The sequence below is a fragment of the Protopterus annectens genome, chromosome 9.part0 (genome assembly GCF_019279795.1).
Source record: "Protopterus annectens isolate FY-2018-M chromosome 9.part0, PAN1.0, whole genome shotgun sequence".
Taxonomy (NCBI): Eukaryota; Metazoa; Chordata; order Ceratodontiformes; family Protopteridae; genus Protopterus; species Protopterus annectens.
Window position 1 is genome coordinate 549,124,398 of NC_056743.1, and position 23,069 is coordinate 549,147,466.

The window sequence follows — 23,069 nt, forward strand, 5'->3', positions numbered from 1 at the left end:
CATGTACCTAGATAGACCAAGCCACTGGAATCACAGTTACTATATTCCTTACTCATAATAGTTATGCTCCTACTTTCCACAAATATACTTTCCTTATTAATTATATGACTACATTGGGAACAGTGGTCATACTTAAAAGTTATTTTCCTTTTCTTTGTTGCACATTCTGTATTCTGTCTCATTTCTTTCTCTAATAAATTTTTCAAACTCAATGAATTTCGAAAAAGGATCTATGACACCCACTATCAAAAATGTAACCCCTCATCCCAAAGTTTCAGTATCCCCAATCTTTTAACAGTTGCATGTCCAGATCCTCTACTGGTTTCAAAAACCTGTCAGCAACCAGCATCATTCACACCATCACCACAAAAAATGAAAAATTTAGAAAAATAAGAACATTTTGACGGATGAAAAGTAATATGAATCATATCAGGCATACCTGTTAGTAACTAAACTGACAGATTATGAACAGGTTGATTGCAGGTACAATAATGCTTTACATCAAGAGGGTACAGTTTTGGACACTAATCAAAATGAATCCCGAAGAAAATATGATTATAAGAAGGATAGATCATTTGACCTCTGTGACCCTTTAGAATTCCTGCCCTACAGCAATCCGAAAGGAAACCAGCAGGTTACACCCGCAGAAGGCATATGTTGCAAGATGGTTTTGCAGTCCAAACTGAGATATGGCCTTCAGGGCAGGGGTAACAACAAAAGATGATGGGAATGAGGAAGAGGATGAGGAAGGGGCAGGAACAGGCATGTAGCCCCATGAATGTACCTGTTTCATTTAGTGAAAATGGTATAGTAGTAGAATACAATAGTTTGACTATTACTGATGACCATTTATGCCTTTTTGAAAAAGAGTTCACTTCTATTCCAATGGCAAAATATGATCTTACAGATTCCCTAACAGAATTGAAACTGTATATTAGGAAGTTAAATTTTCTATTCACTTTCAAGATTCCCATGAGGATTATGCTGAGAACAACACACTTTAAAAAAAGTATTACAATGCCAATGATAAACCCCCTCTGTGCAGGCTTTTGCTAGTATCTGCGAGAGAGATTTTTATAAAACATTTGGTTCAAAGAAAATGACTTCAAGAAGATTCAAACTTTCCTCTAATGAAAATAAAATGTTATCCTATTTTATAAAGGAGAACTTGATTAGAATAATAAAACCAGTCAAAGGTGGTGGTGTTGTCTCATATGATAACATTGACTTCATCAGTGATATTTTAATATGTTACACAACAGTGGAAAATATACAGTAGCATATAGAAATGAAGTGATTGCTGCTTACAAAAAAAAAAAAAGATCGGTTCTTGGAAAATGAGCAAGGCCAGATTAGTTCAAATATGTATAAGTTCTTGATAAATACTGCACTAATCATTCCAAGTATTTTTGGGATCCACAAAGTACACAAAGACATCTTAAAACCTTCCGTCAGACCTATTGTGGCAGCACGTGGTTCTAAGACCTATCCACTTGCAGTGGTGATTGACAGGCTTTTGAAACCAATGCAGAATTTGGACATGCACTTACTAAAAGATTCCTGGGATATTTTAGAGAGACTGAATCATGAACTTGGGATGAGGGGCTTATGTTTTTGACAGTGGATGCCATAGATATTTTTTCAAATATACTCCAAGAAGAGGGCTTATTACTGTTCTTATTCCTTAGTTGCTCTCTTCTCACTACAACTTGCACCCTTACAGTTGTGCACTGTTAATTAAGGCCCCTATTCTTACAATCATGCACTGTTAACTAGAGCTTATATCCTTATAGTCATGCACTGTTAACTAGGTCCTCTGTCTGTACAGTTGTTCACTTTAACCGGGGTCTGTGTCCTTACAGTCATGCAGTGTTAACTAGGGCCTCTGTCCTTACATTTGTACATTGTTAACTAAGGCCTCAGTGCTCACAGATGTACACTGTTAACTAGGACCTTTGTTCTTCCAGTCATGTACTGTTAACTAGGGCCACTGTCCTTGCAGTCATCCACTGTTAACTAGCGCATCTATCCTTGAAGTCATGCACTGTTAACTAGGCCTTCTGTCCTTACAGTCATGCACTGTTAACTAGGGCCTCTGACCTTGCAGTCTGGAATGTTTACTCAGGCATCTGTCCTTAGTCATGCAATACTACCTAGTGCATCAGTTGACTAAATTGTGTTGATGCTGGTTATAGGCTTATAGAAGGTTACTAGGCTAAAGCCCCTAGAGCCCTTACAAGCTTACCCATATTTATCCCGAGTTGACCCTATTGTCACTGGCTAGGTAAGTGAAGTTCACAGATCTGAGGGTCTATAGTAGTTAATACTGACTTCCTCTGTCCACGAGTAACATTGGCACCACCCCAGGAATGCATCCATTGATCCAGGTTGCATTTGAAGACAGTCAAGCAGGGACTTTGTTTCACATTAATTGACAGCTTGTTCCAGAGAAGTGATAGTCTCTGGGAGATGTATCTATCTCTCCAGCATGCCCCGTTCATGTTAGAGGCTAGGTTAAGATCTCTGCATCGAGTGACCATCATGCAGTTTAATTTACGAATGTGTAGCATTTCCATCATGGTTAGTTCAGAGACTGCCCTGTTAGCTAGGCACAGGCCACCCCTTAGAAACCTGTTGTTGACAGAATACAGTGACAGGAATTTCAGTCTTTCCATGAAAGACTTGTTTTGTGTACCCTGTAATTTCTTGGTGAGAAACCTCTGTGGTACATGCAAAAGGGAACATTGTACTCAATTATTAGTATGATGAGGGCCGAGTATAATGTTATTATACCATCCTTAGATCTAGATGTGATGCCTTTACTTATAAAATGTGCCACATAGAAGGACTTCCTTACTACTGTGGATATGTTATGGTCAAAGTTCAGATTGCTATTAACCTGAGTACCCAGATCACGTACCACTGGGTCTACTCATAGGGGGATGCTGTCTATAATGTAATTTGCAGGGATGTTAGCTTTCCCAAAGTGAATAATAATGCAATTTTTTTTGCATTATCTTTAATCCGTGGCTTTGGAACCAATCATTTGTCTGCATTACCCCTGCCTGTGGTATATTAACATCATTGGGGGAGTCAGTGATTGCACCCAATTTGCAATCATCAGCAAACTTTGGCAGCCAGAGGCCATTCAAGTTTGCCTGGACTTCTGAGAAATAAATTCTGAATAGTAAGAGGCCCAGCACATTGTCCTGTGGTACACAACTGATGACTGGTCTTTTGCCAAAGGTGAAGTCACCCATTTTAACAGTATGTGTCCTGTCAGTATGCACTCTTTCCCTCATCTAGGTCCTTGGTGACTTTCTCGAAGAAGTCAGGCATGTTTAACAGGCATGATCTACCGTTAATGGATCCGAACTGGATTGGGCCCAGAAGTTGGAGATTATCTATATCTTTGCTAGTAAGGTGCATAATGATTCTTTCCATGGACTTGCAGATGGGGTAATCAAGCTTACGGACCTAACATTCCCAGGATCAGTTGATAATCCCCCCTTTGTGCAAAGGGATTACTGTTGCTGTCCTCCATTCCATCGGAACTTCACCAGTTTGCAGGCTGTGGTTAAACAGGGATCCAAGTGGGTCTGCTAAGTCATGCTTTAAGTTGTTTAAAAGGTATGTTGTTTGGTCCCATTGATGCTATGTTTTTGGCTTTGGAGAGCACCAACATAACCTGCTCTCTTGAGATAATAGACTGAGGAATGGTGCCAGGTATACTTTGGGGGATGACTGGAGGGACCAGGGGGGTAACGTTTGATCCAAGTAGATTGGCTATTATGTCCAGCTGAGTATGGGTGGTGCCACCCACAACAAGTTCAGAGCATAGCTGGATGTTCCCTTTTAGATTTTGAATGTAGTAAAGGATGCCTTGTGACTATCCTTAGCTTTGGGAGACTTGACAAGGTCTCTAATTTGTTTGTTTAAGCTAGTGAAGGATTTCTTCCTCTGCTGAGCCAGTTCCATCTTGTTCTTGGATATTAGTTTCTTTCTCTTGTTGTATAGCTTGTTTATACTAGGAGTCTACCAAGGTGGCTTTGTTTTTCGGCACTTACATTTCTTCATGCCATTACTTGCACAGCTTTTATTTGTAGCACATTGACTTGCTAGGTGGATTCTTTTAATTCCTACATTGCAACTGTAGATGCCTTTAAAATCATAAGACAGAAAATTTCCAAGAAAGTACTTTAATTTGATGAACAAATAAAATATTATCCGATCTTTGTCTTTAAAAAAACATTCTGATTTTCTCGATAGTAAGGTGATATTACAGACACACACATTCAAATGCAGTTAAGTGCTCCTTCCAGGCAGAATTTAAATTATAACTAAAGAAGGCAAAATAAAAATTCCTAGAAGTCTGATCTGATGTTATTATCAGTCTTATTAAAATGTTTCCTAGAACTGTTCACAGAGGTGTCTCAGAATTTTAAAATTAGAATCTTGAAATTCGAACTGTCAAGGAAGAATAAACCTTCCATTTCTAACAAAATGAAGAGAGAATAACCAATCAGTTACATTTGTCAGGTACTGTTCAACAAAGGTTACGTAACTGATCATCAAGATTTTCAGTTTCTCATCTAGTCAGAGAATATGCATATTTGTGGAGGCCCTGGTTATAGTAAATAAACACAAATACCTAAACAAAGGTTTGTGAAACATGCAACGGTAGGCTTATTTGTTTTGCGTTTACTACTGAAAACCAGGAAATAGACACAAGCCATGTGTATACTTTTTTTCCGCTGTGTCCTAAGAGGAAGAAATTGGATCTGTAATGTAAAGAACATTACTGTACTTCAAAAACACAAGAGGAAATATAATGATTGCAGCTTCTGGTCGGCACTCGATTGGTAACATAGTATCCTTTCATAAAAGTAGCAGAGAGCAGAATGAGACTGAAACAGCTAAGCACTTTAGCTGGTAAGGCAGAAACATTTGAGATATTCACTGATCAGTTCTGAAAGTTGTGTGAAATAATACAATAAATTCTGACAAGCTGCTGGAAGTGTGTGACAATAACAATGAAAACAGAATTATCTGTGAACAAATGGAGAGATGAAGGATAAGAAACGTTAAAATGAGAAGTGAACAAAATATGAGAGGGTGAATTCACAACAAAACATAGCTAAGAAAATATACAAGACATTTGATGGGATGGCCTAAAATTAATGTTGCAGTTCGCAGCATTTAATAAAAAATATGCTGGAATTTTTGATGACCCATTGGCACTTTACTGAAGCTACTTACATCAGATTTCATTGTACCAGTTTTCTAGTGTTTGATGTAGTATCAATGAATCTTGCTGTAATGCTTTGCAATAACAAGAAGCAACCAGTCCCCAAACAAGTGAAACAAATGCATACATGCATGCATACATACATTCATACATAAAAACATGTTTACAAGTGAAAAGTCTCCAACTTCATAACCCCCTCCCAACCCAGTATCTCTGAACTGCATAACTGAAGAGGTGAAGAGAAACATACAGATGTACAAGCCCAAGTTATCTGTAACAGTAAATGTTGGAATTCCTCACTGCCAGAATGGCATTTTAGGTTATCTACCTCTCTCCCTCTCTCTTCCTGTGACAACTGATTAGTTGATCATATCCTGAGAATAAAGCCTTCAGCTGTGACAAGAAGCAAGTGTTCAGGATTCTTTGCTAATACAAAAAAGGAGAGGAAAGTACATGAAGTCAGGGGATCTGTATTGATCCCCAGTGGACTTTTGACCAAAGCACAAACAGCTGGGCATATTTCTGCAAAAGTGCTTTTTACCGAAAAAACACTTTCACGGAAATATGCCTGCAGCTAGAGGGAGTCGTGGGGGAATGACTGTTGTGGAGATCGTATTACGGTGCAGTTAAGGGAATAGTCCCTTTTCCTCACTGTAGTGCGATCTTGGAGTGAGAATATTAAAGTAGGGGGGTGTGGGGGGAACAGGCCCCTACATGGGGAGTGCAAAAGTAGATTTATTTATTTTTTTTAACGCACTTTAATGAAAGCGCTTTTTCGGTGAAAGCGTTTTTGTTAAAGTGTGTTTGGTGATTGTGGATTCGGACTATTGAACTTTCGTTCAATAGTCCTAGATCCGAAGCCAGACTCATCTAGTAAATTTGCAACCAATTACAATACCATATAAAAAACAAATCTAACAACAACAGCAACCAAATCAAGGAGGCTGAAACCTACCTCAGCTTGCACAATGTGGGGGCTGGTGGGTGGGTGCTGCCACTGAGGCAGTGAAGAATTCGAACATCCCATTACAGGTAAGTAGTATTTGTGCAACTGTATGCAACTGAACTATGTTCATCATTCCCATTGCCTCAGCAGTGTTTGGGATAGATTCCCAAAACTTACCCTACCTGGGAGATGGAATGATAAGGACCTAGACTCCCCTGGAGAATGGTACTAGCAAAACCTACTCTGGACCATGAATAAAAGTCCAGTTTGTAGGCCATTGAAGAAGATAAGGCTGTAAATGAGTGAGCCTTAACCTCGCCTGGAAGAGATTTGCCATAGTGGGAATAACAGAAAAGAACAGCAAAGGACAAGCATTGTGCAATAGTTTGCTTAGAGACAGGTTTACTTTTCTTAGGACCCATGTAGGAAACAAAGAGCTAGTCAGCATTCCTAAAGGGATCTGCTCTGGAAAGAACCACCTGAGCTGCCTGTGCATTTCCAAGGTATTTAGAGTCTTTTCTCCCTTTTTGGGGGCATCAGGAAAGAACACTGAGAAAGTGATGGCCTAATTGTAGGTAAATTCAGAAACAGCTGAGGACATGAATGATGAAGTAATGTGCAGCACAGGAAAAATGTAGAAAATAGCTTCTGTCCTTGTGAAAAATCAGCTGCAGTTGGCCCACCATAAGAGCTTGCAGCCCAGAGATTCACCTTGGGGATATCTGTACAATGAGTAAAATAGTAGAGAATCATAAATCAGAATGAGAGGCGTTTTCAAAATGAGTTAAGGTCAACTTTTCAACAACAATGTTGAGATCCCAGGGACCCAGATTGACAGGGTCTCATATTCAACACTCCCTTCATAAAATGTTTCTTCAAAAAAAGAGAGGAATTTGGCAGACCCATGAGCAACCAAGCAGAGACACAATGACAGAAGCATATGACAAACCATCTCTAAGTAGCACACAAAAATATTTAAAAAAAATCAGAGGGGTCACACCCCTTTTGGAACCTTTGGTATTGTCTAAGCATCATCTAGAAAACCCAAATGCAAGATTTTCTAGTTACAGGTTTTCTTACCTCCCTAAATACCTCCTTGTGGAGCAAGTGCCTAAAAGGTATCAAAATAAATTTATCCAGGTTGTCAGTGGCAATTGCTCTAAGCTGGGATGTGCCATTTGCCCCTGATGCTATGTGAGCAGATCCAGTCTGTGAGGAACCTTGTGGTACTTCTCCTTGGTCAATTCCACTAAAAGGGAGAAACAAAATTACCTGGTCCCAAAGGGGTTACCATCATGGTCCTTGGTAATTCTTTCTGACTCTACCAGGTAGCTTTGAAATGACCGGAAAGGGTAGAAATGCATACAGTAACATTTTTGACCATTGAAATGAAAGATCATCTATCTTCCAAACAGCAGAGATAGACCAGGAACCAGGAAGGAGGAAACTGACCAATAAAATAATGCCTAATGGTCATGACACCTCACAGGAATGCAGCAAACCAAATACCAGATGAACCAGTAAATGCCATGGATAGTAAACTAGTGTACCACTTAACATAAAAAAAATGTGAGGACTTGTAAATGAAAAACAGCTCAAATTAAAAATAAAAACAAGAGCTGAAAAGGCTGAATAATGTCTAAGGTGGATTAAATACCACTACCAGAAAACTAAAAATATTGTGTTGATCTACGTGCTTTTGTTCCTACAAAATAAACTGGGACTTCATCAGAGATAAAATTAATAAACATTTATTCCTTATATAGTGTTAAAACTGCCCACTCATTATTCAAATAGTTTCTTAAAGTGATGACAATACACAAAATCACCAAAACACACAATGGTCCCAAATATCCAAAGAAACACATGACACCACACCCGAAAAAAAATTGCAAACTTCTTTACTGATGTCTCCGGTGCCTCGGCTTACACCTTCAAGGAATACATTTTTACACCAAGCAGCATCCATTTATGTAATTCAAATCCTCAATGTGACAATCAAACAATGAAGAAATTACCCCATTCTTAAAGAGCCCATACATATATTCACAGACAACTGACATTTTTAAATACAAATGTTATTCATTGCATACCTCTTAAATATTGTTGTTAGTGATATTAATATTGTTCCACATTATTAAAACCCTTAAATGTTGATTCCCCAAATTTATACATGTATTGAAGCATATGTTTGAAACGTAAATGTACATTCTAATACCAGTATAAATAGGTGTAATGGAAAAAACATGCAAAAAAAATGTAACCTTCAATACTGTGCAAAACCTGTTCTGTTGGTCATATTTTGAATGTCAACACCCATTAGCCTGACAAGCCTCCCCACTCTGGAATTATACATAAACTCACTAAACATGCTTGGTGTCTGGCCTCAAGTCATGGTCTCAAGCTCAATGCCAAAAGTGCATTGTCATCCTACATGGCACACCTCATCACAAAAGGGTTCTCCTCTAGGAGGTCATTGTTCCTCTCTACTCATCCCTCATCAGACCCATTATAGACACTAAAGCTTGTCACCACAATAAAGAGAACATGCTGTCCCAGAGACTTCCCATACTCTGGAACAAACTACCCATTCATATCAAGCAAAGCTCCTCATTGGCCCTCTTTCCCCAGGGCAGATAGACCAAAGTACTTAAAACTATGTCCTTCATTAGCTTGAATGTGCTTCCAAAGGGTTTTTTTTTATAGTCTTGCCTGTATGATACTTTGAGCATAATGAACAAATGGCAACATGTATAACCACAAATCCACTCCCTCACTAATAAATGAACAGTATGTAGGTCACCCATATTTATATGTGCCGTCTCTGTTTGTGTTAAAAGTACAATTGGCATCTTAAATACTTCCCAAGAGTTCAGGATAGTTCTTGATGCACCAGTCTTTCTGGAAAATAATATGGGGTACAATACCCATCACTTCCATGTTGACCCCTCCTACATGAAGTACTCACCAGTTACTTTTAACAATGTCACTCACTCTATCACTGTCATCATTGTAAGTTATTATCAAACTATTGTTAAAACTAGTATCTTGATTATTCATTTGTCGTGTGAATACTGGGTCCACCCCTAACAATGGGTAAAAGAGCCCATCTGCTCTCTTTTTATATACCTCATCAAAAACTCCAAGTAAACATTCAGCTGGATATCCTCATCTTATTAACATTGACCATAATTTGTTGCTTTCATCTTTAATAAAATCTGGACATGAGATCATTTGAGAGAGTCTGACTAATTGACTTTTAACTAATACTTTATGGGTTTCCTAAACACATTAGACACAAAAGTCGTATGTGTGTTGTCTTTGGTAATTTGGACATCTAAATAATTTAAAGATGAAATGGAATATTCTATTGTAAACTTTAAAAAGTTAGTGACACTATCGATATAAGAAAAAAAGTCCAACAGCCTTTCTTTGGTGTCTTTCAAAAAATCACCAAATCGTCCAAATATTAGCCATAGAGACAGCATACTTTTTTGAAACCTGAATTAAATAAAAATGCATGCTCCCAGTAAGCCAAACATATATTTGCACAAACTGGGGCACATGTCGCCCCCATGGCCATGCCATTCTTCTGTGTGTAAAGCATTCAATCAGAGTAAATAAAATTGTTCTCTAGAATCAGTTCCATAAAAGTCCTCAAAACATTAACTAAATTAAGATCTAGGGACCTAACTTCACAGAGATAATCATAAAACTATGTTAACCCCAAATTGTGGCTAATCACAGAGAACAAGTCTTTAACATCTATTATGTCTATAATCAGGTCATCCATGTAAAAGTCCTGCTTAATACTCCTCAGAAAATGTCAGGAGTCTGTATAAATATGTTTCTCCTGCTTAAGAACGTCATTCAGCTTGTAGTTCACAGATTTAGCTATCCCACTTATCGTACCCCCTTAGCATTGACAGTAAGTCAAAGTGGGTGGTCCATCTAGTTTTTGTGTATCTTTGGGGTGCCAAACATACCAGGAATAGGTCGAGTTCTAACAGAAACAAACCCAAACTCATCACTGTGGTCTGCATCAGAAAATCATAAAGTAACATGTCAGTCTTAATGTTAGCTATATTCAACTGATTTCTTGATGTTTCTTCATACTGGCCTGATAGCAGGAGAGACTGCATCCTAAAGTTGTAATCTGTACTATTTGTAACCACCAAAGCTCCACCCTTATCCAGTTTCATTATTGAGATGTCCTTGTTCTTACAAATAGCTAATAACAAATCTTCTTCAGGTTATGGCAAATTATAATTAATGCATCTATTCAGCTTATAAAAAACTGAATGAATATCAAGTTCACAAAATCTTTAATAAAAAAAAGAAAAATAATTGGATGTAAGGGGGATAAGAACACTGGGCTTTCTCAAATCTTGACTAAATTCAGTACCCTGTTCACCGAAATATAACAGAGAAAATTTAAACTTCTTGGAAACAGTTTTAAATCTATAATGGCTCCAGTCAGATCTTCTTTTTTAGTGGGCACAAAAGTCATACCTTTTTCCAGTAAATTTGCGTGGTCGAATTTCATGTCATAATCACTAAAATTATAAATCTTAAAGTCACCCAACTGGTTTGTAATAACTTTGTTTTTACTCGAACCATCCTGTCTAACTAGTTGTTTTTCCTGCCCTTCTTTTTGTAATAATGTGACTTCCCATCCTGAACCCTCCATTGGTCCTGTACTGGAGAATAATACCCCTTCACATATCTCTGATTCATGAGTATCTCAGATCTCCTCTGGGTGGGGAAAAGTCCAAAGGGTGAGAAACAGTGTCTGCTCATATCCATGTTTTTTGTCATTGTGTAAGTCATTTTGACCCAACACACGTGGTGTAATGTAAGCCTTACTTCTTCCATAATCACTGAACTCTTCAGACATTTTCTTTTCTTTTTTAATCTTAATACTGGTTACAATTTTATCAACACTAAGAAACATTCTATCATAATCAAGCTTATGAAATTCAAATGCTAAACCATTTTTAATACTTGTATCAAGTCGGTTGCAAGGATGTTTTGAAAATAATTTTTCAGTTGTCTATTTTGAAAATAGGTGTTCCAATCTACTTGTGGCATTCCCCATCTTAATCAAGTCTTGGAAGACTTCTGTATAGAGCTTCTACTCATGAGACTCTGCCCAGGATCTGCTTAGTCTGTCTGCTGCTGTGTTTTGTTCTGACAGAATGTACAAGGCCTAAAAAGTCACAGAATGATGTAGAGCCAGTTCTCCTGCTGTCATGGCCAACCAAGACTATATGAACTTGTACCGCTTTACTTGTTCAGGTACCACATCACAGTAGTGCTGTCTGTGACCTCTAGAAGAGTCCATAAGTGGTGAGGAACTTTTAAGGCATGAATCACTGCCAACATCTCCATTACATGTATATGCTTTGCCTTGTCCTAAGGATGCCACAAGCCTTACACTTGAACATCCACAAATACTGCTGTCTTCTCAAAATCTGAAGAGTCCATCAGAGTAGATTGGATCAGGTTATGTAGACAGAAAAGGAGTCCTGGATTCAGCGACAGTTAACCTTTCTACCACTGCAATTCCTGTTTCACAAATCCCAGAACCAATACCAGGAAATCCAAGGGATAAAGGTTCTTGGTCCAAGTGTCACTGATTTTTTTTTTCTCATGTGTAGTCTGGCGATGAGGCCTAGAATTTTATGGAACCTTGTTGCTGAGGCCACATCTAGAAGAGAAAAATCCAAGAAAATGCCTTGATAAGCCAGCACTTTGTCTTCTTTCGGGAAGGTCATCATTTTACTGTGTTCGTCTAACACTCCCCCCCAAAAATCAGTGAAAGGCTGTGATGAAGGACATTTGATGGTTCAATTCAAAGTTAAGGTGGGAAAGAATAGATGTCACCTTGTCTAAGGACTCCAAGCACCTGGATACAGAATCTGCTCAAATCAACAAGTTGTCTAAATAAGGAAAAATGTGAATGCCTAGGATTCTGCAGTGGACAACCACTATGGTCAGACACTTCATAAACACTCCAAGTGCAGTAGATTGCCCAAAGGGTGAAGAAGAAAATAAGCCTGACAGAGAAAATATCAAAAATTTCCCAAATTTGGGGGAATAGGAATATGTGTCCTTGAGATTTAGTCATCATGAAACAGTGTTTTGGAAACAATGCTAGGACCACCTGTAAAGTGAGCATTTTGAATTTCAGAACTTTTACAAAAGAGTTTAGGAAGGAAAAATCTAGAACAGGTCTCTAGGACTGCTTCTTTTTTGGTAACAAAATTATTCACGAGTAAGATCCCTTTGTCTTTATGTATCACAAGCAGTGGTTCTATGACCCCTGATTCTACCATGCAGTGGAGCACTGCAGGAAACTGCTCTGTCTGGTGTAGTGGGTGTGGGGGAAATTCCACAGAAAGGGGGATGATTTTCTATCAACTGCCAAGTATATCCCCTCTCAATTATTCTCAGACCCATTTGTCTGGGACTGTTTGTGGCCAGACTGCAGGATTTAAAGAGAGAGAGTGAGAGAGACCAGGAAGGAGAAATAGAAAGAAGGGTAGGGGGTGGGGATTCTCTGTGACTCATCATGGTCATTCCTTTGCAGGGGGTGATCTTTTTTAGGAAAAGAGCCCCTCTTGTTTGGGTCTGAAGAATTATCATCCTACCATTCCCTTTTGTATCCTTGACTTCTGTTTGACTCTGATTTTTAGTTGTTCTAACCCTTGAAGGAAACGACTTTGTATGGGGAAGGTGAAACATTAGACTGACATGCGCAAATCTGCCTCTATTATCTCACTGTTTAAGAATCTATGCGACAGAGGCCCTAAGCAACAATTCAGAACATAAAGAGACCTTCAAATTTTTTGTGTTATATCATCAGAGAAGTTCTGATTAAATAACCATGCATACCATATTAATACAACAGAAGAAGCAGTATTTGTTGAGACAGTATCTGCACATTCAAGCACAATTTAGAAACAGATTTATTCATATAAGACTTTTGATCTGCAAGCAGGGATGCAGCAAAATCATCCAAACGGTATGCACACTGTAAAATAATATTCCCCAAATATCCCTGACAATTGTTTTTCTAAAGGATAGAGTACTAAAAAGAAACATCCTTTTGCCCTGAATGTCTAACCACTTTCCCACTTCACTGGTGTCATTGGATTAGATGAAGCCGAGAACTTTTTAGATGAGTAGGCAGTTGAGGAGACCACAGCTGGGTCAGCACTCATATGAGAAATGAGATCTGTCATATCAATGCCTATTTATGGACTATTGGAATCAATATTGGTGTTCTACCATGAGATTTATAAACATCTTATAAGGCCGGGGGGGGGGGGGTGGTCACAAAATTAGGTATCTCATCCTCTATAAAGTCATTTACCTTTCCTAGCTGTGGTGCATTTTCCAATTGTTCCCAAGAAAATAACATCCCTAAATCTAGCAATGATCTGAGGAAAAGTGAACTCTTGTTTGGTCTTAAGCTCAGGTGCACCTTCTAAAGAATCAGAGTGACCGTTCTCAATGTTATCTGGGAAGCCACCACTGTCCTCATCAGTTCTCTTATCATTCTCTGAAACAACAGAAAGGTTTGTAGCCAAACTAGCATTAGAGCTATGCATGGGAACACAAAAAACAGAATTAGCTGTCTGCAGAACACTCTTAGCCAAGGAAACACTATCAGCCTTATAAACAGCTATACTCTGCTTATTAACTGTATGATGAAACTTCTGTTTCTTTTTCTTGTAAACCATACTGCTAGATAAAATATCTAGACACAGAGTATTATGAATGGCAGGGGGTCAATTTCCCCAAACTATTATTGTACCCAAGGGTTTGGTTCTCCCTTACCTTTGTCAGATACAGGAACAGAGCCTGAAGATGTGTGTAACTACCATTCAGTAGTGGTCAGCAAAGGTACAATACAGGGAGACAGGGGCAAAAGTGAAGTGATCTATGGGTTGGGCAGTGGGCCTGACAGAATCACAAACTGTTGACTGAGACATATTTTTATTTTGTTTTTCCTTTTTAGGTGCAACAGGATTTGATAGGGAGGGGAGTACCAGAATTAGGATGCATCAAGCTGAGGAGAGACCAGCACCCTGAATAATAAGCTAACAGTACTAGATAATGTATCACAATAAGCACATATAGTTTTAAAGTATATTGCCACACAACTAAGCCAAACTGTGCTGTTATCACCAAAAATACATATCGATATGTGTTCAGAATTCTTTTGCAACTGGTTAAAGTTAAAGAATTTTCCGTACACGATGTCCTAACACCAAAATAACCAAATTGCTAGAATACTGTTATAAATTAGCTCTGCACATTTTAGCCACATTAAGTTAGCATACAATAACATTTAATAGCAATTTAAACTATACTTTCTTGTCAGAAAGAGTAAAATCTCCACAGTACATTTAAATAACTTCATTCAAAGTAAAATTGTGATCCAATGTTAAAAAGATACAGAGCTGAGTCATATATTAAGTAAATAATGTATAAATACTGAACAAATTCAAGTTCTGCAATATTTTCCTGTTAAAGAATAAAATAAAACAGAAAAGCAACAGAAAAGGCAGACTTCTAGTTTTTAACAGCACACATCCACACTGCAGTTTTGAGAAAAATATTGAAAGTTTTCTCTGAAATCGTAAAAACAAGTTTTTGTCAAAGTTAGAAGCCAGATAAACAATACTACAAGTAAATATTCTCACAGGAATTATATAAATAATGACAGAAATTAAATATTATTTTAACATAAAATAGAGAATAATACATCTAATAATAAAATGACAGGAAAGGGGTCCCCAAATGCTTCTCATCTGAGCGGTAAGCTGGAAGCATCAGCATTGGGTCCTGTGAAGAGTCAGAGAACTTTTTTCTTTGGATGGCACTTCCTGTGACAGCAAAAGGCTTTCTCTCAGAATATGCTCATCCAATCAGCTGTAACTGGATAAGAGATGGATGAGAGTCTGAGCTTCAAAAAGCTTGCCAGCACAGGGTTACCTTGATGGATAACCCAAAATGCCATGAGGTAGTGAGACTCATGAACATCTTGCTTACGTCTACTGTTCCACGACTTCAGCCTTACTAATGCAAATGATTCAATATAATGAGAACTGCATACATATGATCAGTGACTTCCATTCTTAAGAAACCTGACTGACCATTTGAATGAAGTATTACTTTTCACACATCAAAAATAAATGTATTGGCATTTGAAGGACATAGCAGGGCAGGAACTCTAACAGCCTTATCAGTGGCTTCACTTCCTGCACTTCGATTATTAAAAAATAAATAAAATTCGGAAGTCATAGAATATCAAAGTGAATTATATAACACAACTCTTTGGGAAAAGGCACTTTTCAGTGTGCCAAATTCATCAATGCTTCATTCAACACATTTGACTATGATTATGTGAACAGCACATTATAAGTTATAAAGAATGACAAATATTGTTCCTTGTTGTAAGTACTTGATATAGCTGCGCTTATATAAGCTTTATTAAACAAACTGTAGCAAAGGTATACTGGACTTTGTTTTCATTTTATCATCTGCTTGCCTTGCCCATGTGAATGTGATACCTTCTTACATCTTGTCCTAATGTGTTTGATACTGTTTCTAATTTGAAAACCTTAAGTTTGTCAGTCCAATCATTTTCAAATTATCATTTCAGTGAGGTACTTTCACACCTCATCCATAGATTTGGCTTGAATTAATTCTGACAAATGAAGCAAATGACACATTCTCAGGCCCACACATAATATCGCAGAAGTCATTCTATATTAAAGTTTGCTTATTCTTGTAAGTAGAAAGGATACTGCGGATATGTCTAAGAAAAAAGACAAGTCAATTTGAAAATGTAGAAACTAATCCAAACAATTATTGCTAACTAAAATATTTCCTCAAAATGCCAAACACCAACTCCCTCATCACCCACATATCAAAGATACTTTCCATCACAATGAAAATACATAAGAAGTTTTCACATCTTTTCATTAATATTCATTAATAGTTTTCAAGTAGACTATAATTTCTGTGCATATATTTGCTGCAGATGATGTTATTACACTGTGCTGTGAAAAACAATCATGATTGATTTACAGGTTGCTTGAATTCACATGGACAGAAGTGCCAGTATTTTTAAATGATGTCTACTTATAGAAAATATGGAAAGAGACAGGCTGGCAAGGAAACAGAGTTTCAGTAAAATATTTCAAAATGTATCTCAATAACTAATTCAGTTAAGCCCAGTTAGTCAAGAAATTGTATAGCACAGATAAGAAAATCAACAACTTTCAGATACCATGCACACACAACACCTCAAAACTAGTCTGACCTTCCCATCTCAGCTAGTGGTTAACTGAAATAAATACAACTGGTCCAAATCAGCATAATAACAACATTTCCTGTAGCATTTTTTTTACAGGAGATTAACAACCTTTACACCTCCCTCATATCAGGATCAAGAAAGCTCCAGAAAATGCTAGAATGTATTTGTAACAACCCCATTGTTGCATAAACATGAACAAAGGGAGAATTCACCCAAAAATGATCACAGGATGTACATGCTTGAAAATCTGCTGCCAGGGAGTTCAGTTTCACTGAAGTGCACAGCAAGCTGGTTCTACATTCAGTTTGCTCATGCAGGTAAAGGGCAGCCTCTTACACACTGCTCCTGTTAACCACACTTACCAGCATAATGCCATGGCAGGTAACAACTGAACCCTGAGTGCAGTCTGTTCCTCTTGGTTATCCTTATAACAGAGCAGTCAATATAACCCAATTTCTAACACCAAGGTTTTAAGTCAGATTGGTGTCACATGGTATGTGTAAGCGATAGTATTCCTTTAATTGAATTACCGAGAAATATAACAGTGTATTTTTGACCAGAGAGTTAATGCCAATTTACACTTATGCCTCTTGTAGTAATCATATCTATGTGTGCGTCTCTCTTCATTTGGTCATTTTGACATTATGTAATCTTCAAACCAATATGCCGATATGACATTGTATCAAAATTAATTTCATTTTTGGCACTATAACCTGCTATCTGGAGCTTTCTTTTTAATTGTCTCACTTGCTACACTTATACAACCATAAGTGTATACTAAGCAAACAACCACAGGAACCTTTATAAGCCTAGACATGCATCTCAAGTGTATCCAAAATGGTTTAAGGCCCTAGAAGTTATTTTAAACGGTATATATAAACTAAGGCATGGGTGGTAAAGCATTTATAGCCTGACTCTGATCAACACTGAAATAGGTGCTAGACCAGAGGTAAATTTCCAGTTTTCCCTCCACTGGTTCAGGTTATGTTTGAATAGGGTTAGGGAGGAATTCTTCTTAACAGGGATGGGAAGCCTGTTTCAGAGAAGGGATATTCTCTGAAGCACATACCTGTCCATCCAACATATCCTATTTTTGTCACAAGAAAGGTTTAAGTCCCTAGATCAGGTCGATCTGATGCTGTTCATTTTGTAGATATGCAAAATGTCCATCAGAGTGGGTTCTAAGGATGCCTTGTATGCCAGGCACAGATTGTAACTCAGCAGTCTGTAGTAGACAGTATAGAGGGAGAAGACTTTGAGGAAATTTGCATAGGACATGTTGTTAATGGCTAGTAGGAACCTCATAGGATGCTCCAGTTGTTGCATGTGCTTTGTCAGGTGCATAATGAAGGGGGTATTATACTCAATGAAGGGTCTGATAAAGGCTGAATACAGTACGAATGACGACTTCCAAAAACCAAAATGCTATGCCCTTGTTTATAGGTTAAGCAACATAAAATGATATCCAAACTCCCTTTTTTTTGATGATGTGCACTCTTACACTTGTTAAAGGGGGTTATAAAGGCATGTGTGCATGGTATACAATGTTGTCATGTGTGTACCTCCTTTTATATGTTGCAGCATTTGGCATGGTTGGAGAAACTAAGACTGATATTCTCAGGGTACACATTTTTAACAAGAAAGGCAACATGTACGTGGTATAATCTGATGATATCATGATTCTACAAAGGATGTAGTCCCTCACAGCCAGCATTTGATGACATAATGGCTGAGGTCAGGGTTTCAAAGGGCATGATGGACACATTCTACCTGAAAGACTCATACAGACTGCAGCCCTGTCCCCTGACATACATCATTTACAATTTGCACTGTCTCTGAGGTGCAGATGCCAACCACAGGGGATAGACATGGGGATTAAGCAATGGCCATTCACATATAGCTGCAACACTTTGCAGATCAATTATCCAGGCACAACTGGCTATTACTCCAACAAATCCCCTCGCAAGTAAAGCAGGTGCCAAGGCCCAAAGCACCACCAAGTAACCGAAATAAAGGGCCAGCACCAGTGGAGGTTGCCAAAAGTATATTATTATTTAATGTAAGACTAAATTCAACTAGGGGGTATAAATTGCCCCAAGTCAGCACAAAAATGCCATAAATAAATGAGCAAACCAGTTTCGGCTATACAAGCCTTCTTCAGTACATAAATCAAACAATAGGTGATGGCAACCCCCTCCAAGGCCAATAGCAAAGACAAAAACATGACACTCTAACAAAACCCCTGTGATGGGTTGCCATCACATATTGTTTGATTTATGCCCTGAAGAAGGCTTGTATAGCCGAATCCAGTTTGGTCATTTATTTATGGCATTGTTCTGCTGACTTGGGGCAATTTATACACCCTAGTTGAATTTAGTCTTACATTAAATAATATATTTTTGGCAACCTCCATTGGTGCTGGCCTTTATTTCATGCACAAGTGGCTATTAGTCATGGATTTGTGGAGATTGTTAGTGTGTTCTCTGGATTTTAGTATGATATTCAGCAAGTACACGGTGACATGAAATATGGGTATGTAGCCAAAAGTGCTGCTGAAGTCATAGACAGTAAATGCTGCCTCCGTGTTTGGCTACATGAGACAAATTGCAACATCCACCCAGCTTTCCTCAAGAGGCTCTACCCTACCTTCTGTGGCCAAGTAAACATCTAACTGAGGCACATTAGCCACAGACTTTCTCAAGTCAGACCACTTAGACCATTGTTGAAATGGTGTCACTCTTACTTGTGAGCAAAGTGCCATCTGCATCAAGTTGTGGGTATCATCCTTGTTAGCTGTGGCACTACAGGTTGCTTGTAAATTAATTTTATCCTCTTGCATGTTTCCTACGGACACACATTCTGCCATCCCAGCTTGTGGACAATGACCACTTTGTTAGCCTCAGATCACAATACTGTTCAGAATCGATGTCAGCATGAGTGCTCATGATTCCATTGTTCTACCACTTCTCTGTTGTTGACCTCATCAAGACTTAACAAGCCAATACCATGGACAAAAGCAATTTTAACAGTGTGGCAGCTTAAACCCACCATTTGAGAATGTGATCCCTGAATCTCCACAGCCTCTGAAAATATGTGGCTACCATATTCACCTTCCAGTGACCTTTCTTCTCCTTCTGGATATGGGAAACTATAGATGAGTAGTGTGTGACTTCTTAAAGAAGATCAGGAAGGGGAGATTGTAGACAATTTTGCAAGAACTTTAAAAGGTAGCTAAACAGAATGGCCGGATGATAACTTATAAGGGCATTTGTGTGTGGTAAACAAGCGTATGGGAGACTGGAGGTGTGTAATATGATGCTTTATTGTGAAATAGACAGAATGTTTGCAGTGGTGTAGTTTTGCATTAGGTTGCAAAAATCTTTGAAAGGGAATATGGGAGAATTTGATGTATAGTAATCTGTTAAAGGTTCATGTCCAAGAACCTTTCTTCATCAAACCAAAAACCACCAAATGTTCACTTCAGCAAACATTCACATCCACAAAAGATTTATATAGGAAAGGAATCAGTTGTCCAACAACAGAAATTTGTCCTTTTCCCCACTGCAGTCTGATCTCGGAGTTGGTGGCTGTGGGGTGTGGGTGGTGCAGCCCCCCCTTGGGTGGGTTTGGCATACAGTGGTGTGTGTTACAGTTGTAGTGTCGGCCACCTACTTCATTTCCCTCTTTAAATGTCTTGCAGATGTAAGAGTTCACTGAAATTAATGTTTGGTGGTCTTGGTTCTATGAAGATAGGTTCACGGAAATGAACTTTCAACAAATTGATACAGAGCATAATAATTTGGTACGGTATATATTTAGAAAAAGAACTGGTGTGGTGGGATGCAATTTTATTTTTTAACAAATGAATGCAAACATATATGAAGTCTGTAATGATAATTAGAGAATGCAGATATTACAGAAATGGTAGAGAGGAGAAATATATTAGTAAAGACGTGGCAGCTTATAGTAAGAGGTCATGCGACTAAGTAGTGTTGGAACCAGAGAAAGTGTCAAGGTAACATTATACTATGTTGGTTAAGGAAAGAGCTAATTAATAAGTGGAGAAATGGATGGAGTGGAAGTGAGGAGGGGGATAGGATTAAAGAATCACAGAAGAACTGTACCCTTCATTGGGCAACTGGGCAGGGGGAAGGGAATGCAAAGTAGGTAAGGAAAAAGGAAGTAATAGTACTTGCAGCATTCAATGAGTATGGGAGGAGAGTAAACGTAAGATATGGGAAATTAAGGAGCAGTTAAAAATTAGTAGAGAAATCCCAAACAGAAGAAGAATTAGTAAGATGGGAGTTAGATGGAGGGCTAGAAAAAAGTTAGGCTAAACTATTATTGTGGAATTTTAAAGAACATTCAGTACAGGTTTGCATTAGAACAATTGAGAAAAGGATTGGACACTGAGGAATTATAGATAATGACATTAGAGAGGTGCTTTGAATATCTTATGGAAACCCTGTCAAGGTGGTAGCATTTACAGGTGTATGTTTCTAATTTTGGTATGTGTAAATATTATCAGTGGGTAACAGAGCAGACTTTCATAATGAAATAATATTGGGGAAGGTAGTTAACTATGATCCTGCATATGATGGATGGAAAGGCAGGTTGGTCAGATAGATTGTCTGTTGATTTTTATGAAAAAAGACAGGATTTGAAATTGGTAATTGCTTATCATTTTTGTTTAATGATATTCTAACAATGACAGAAGCCTTAGTAGTGGTACTTTTTGTTTGGGTTTTCTCATGGTACTCTGCTTTCCTCCCATTCTGAAAGACAAGCAATTGGTGGATTGTTGATGCTAAACTGATTTCATGTGAGTGTGTGTGTGTGTGTGTGTGTGTGTGTGTGTGTGTGTGTGTGTGTGTGTGTGTGTGTGTGTGTGTGTGTGTGTGCGCATATGATACATAAAAACACCAGGCAATCTACTTCCATTCCATTCTAGCCTAGTAAACACTGCGAATATCAGTGACTGTCCATTGAGTCTCTGTAGGATTGGATGAGACTTTGTAGTCATGTATGGATAATGAAGATATGAGGACTATTAAATAGGTGCATGTCAAACTTAATGCACTGCTGGTGAAAAATGAAGTGATGAGTGTTTATATTGCTATTGGTGCTATATCTGCTTAGGCATATGAAGCCAATACTAAAGTAAGTTACTATCAAAGAAGTTCATAAATGATGATATAGACTTGGCAAGATGGTGTAAAAGAGTAATTCAGTAAAGGAATAGCCTGAAAATGTCAATAGTTAGGATGACATGAATTCCAGGTATTAAAAGGTATGTGCCTAGTTCAGTAAAGCAGAATGTAGATATTAAGGGACATATCTATAAAGTAGAGTGAGATAAAGATATTGAAAATTAGGTGTCAGGGGACACACCAAAAGTATTGATGGTGATTGGTGAGAATATATAGCCTCTCTTAAGAGGACTGCTGAATTCTGCATTCTGGGTGAGATGCAATGACAAAAGAGAATGGTTTGTGGTTTATAGAGCATCTAAGAGCATGCAGGAAAATGGAAGAGTTTTATAGTTTGAAAGGAAAATACAAATTTTGAGATGGGTAGTGGTTAATGTTACAGCTGTCATAAATCAGGTGAAAAAGTCAAAGATAAGTAACTGCTTAGTAACTTCAGTTGGGATGGTGAATAAAAAGAGGACAGTTGGTTTAAAATATTCAATGTTTAGGAAGAGGCAGGCAAATGAAACAATGCTGGCCCTTTAGGAAAGTAGGAGGTAGGACATGCCAATTGCAAATGTTTAGGTAAGTTAAGTAGGCGGTGCCAGTACATAGGTAAGAAAGGTGTCAAAGCAGTTTGAGGAGTAGGGGCTGAATGATAATGCAATATGACTGAGGTGTGAAGAGGGGATGTGAATAATAATCTTTGTATATCATGACATCATAGCGTTAACTGAGATGTGGATAACTAGAAGAAAAGTGTCTGAGGACAGTTACATGGTATAGATGGGGGATTCATGCCCTTTCTTGGATAGAAATTAGACTTTAGATGTTAAAGTTGCATTAGAAATAGTTATGGATTGAAGGAAGTTGTTGGCAGCCAAGAGCTGATGATCGGATAAGTTATCTGAGGCAGAGATGGGAGTTCTGCAGAAACGGATTAGGAAAATCATATAAGAAAAACAAATAAGTGGACTGGCATAGTTGCAAAATGAAATAAAAAAATTAAGAGGTATGGAGAGAATGAAATACAGGAAGTAAATAGTGATGGGTGAAGAGCTGGATGTTGTGGGTTGAAAGGTGACAGAGGTAAAGTGTGGAGGAATGGTAGGTTCTGCACATCAGCCCATACCAAAATACAATAAAAAGGAAACAGACAAGTAGAAAGTAGAATCCATCCCTAGTAGCAGGAGCTCTTATTTGCCACAGCTCCACAATTATAATTGCAGTTCACCTTTGAATACTTCAGTTGACATGTCATAATTCTTGACAGCTTTTGCTTTCTGCAATATTTTTTTCTGAAGAAAAGAGAAAGATTAGCGAGTAAAGAAGGATCACTGTAGAATCAATAAA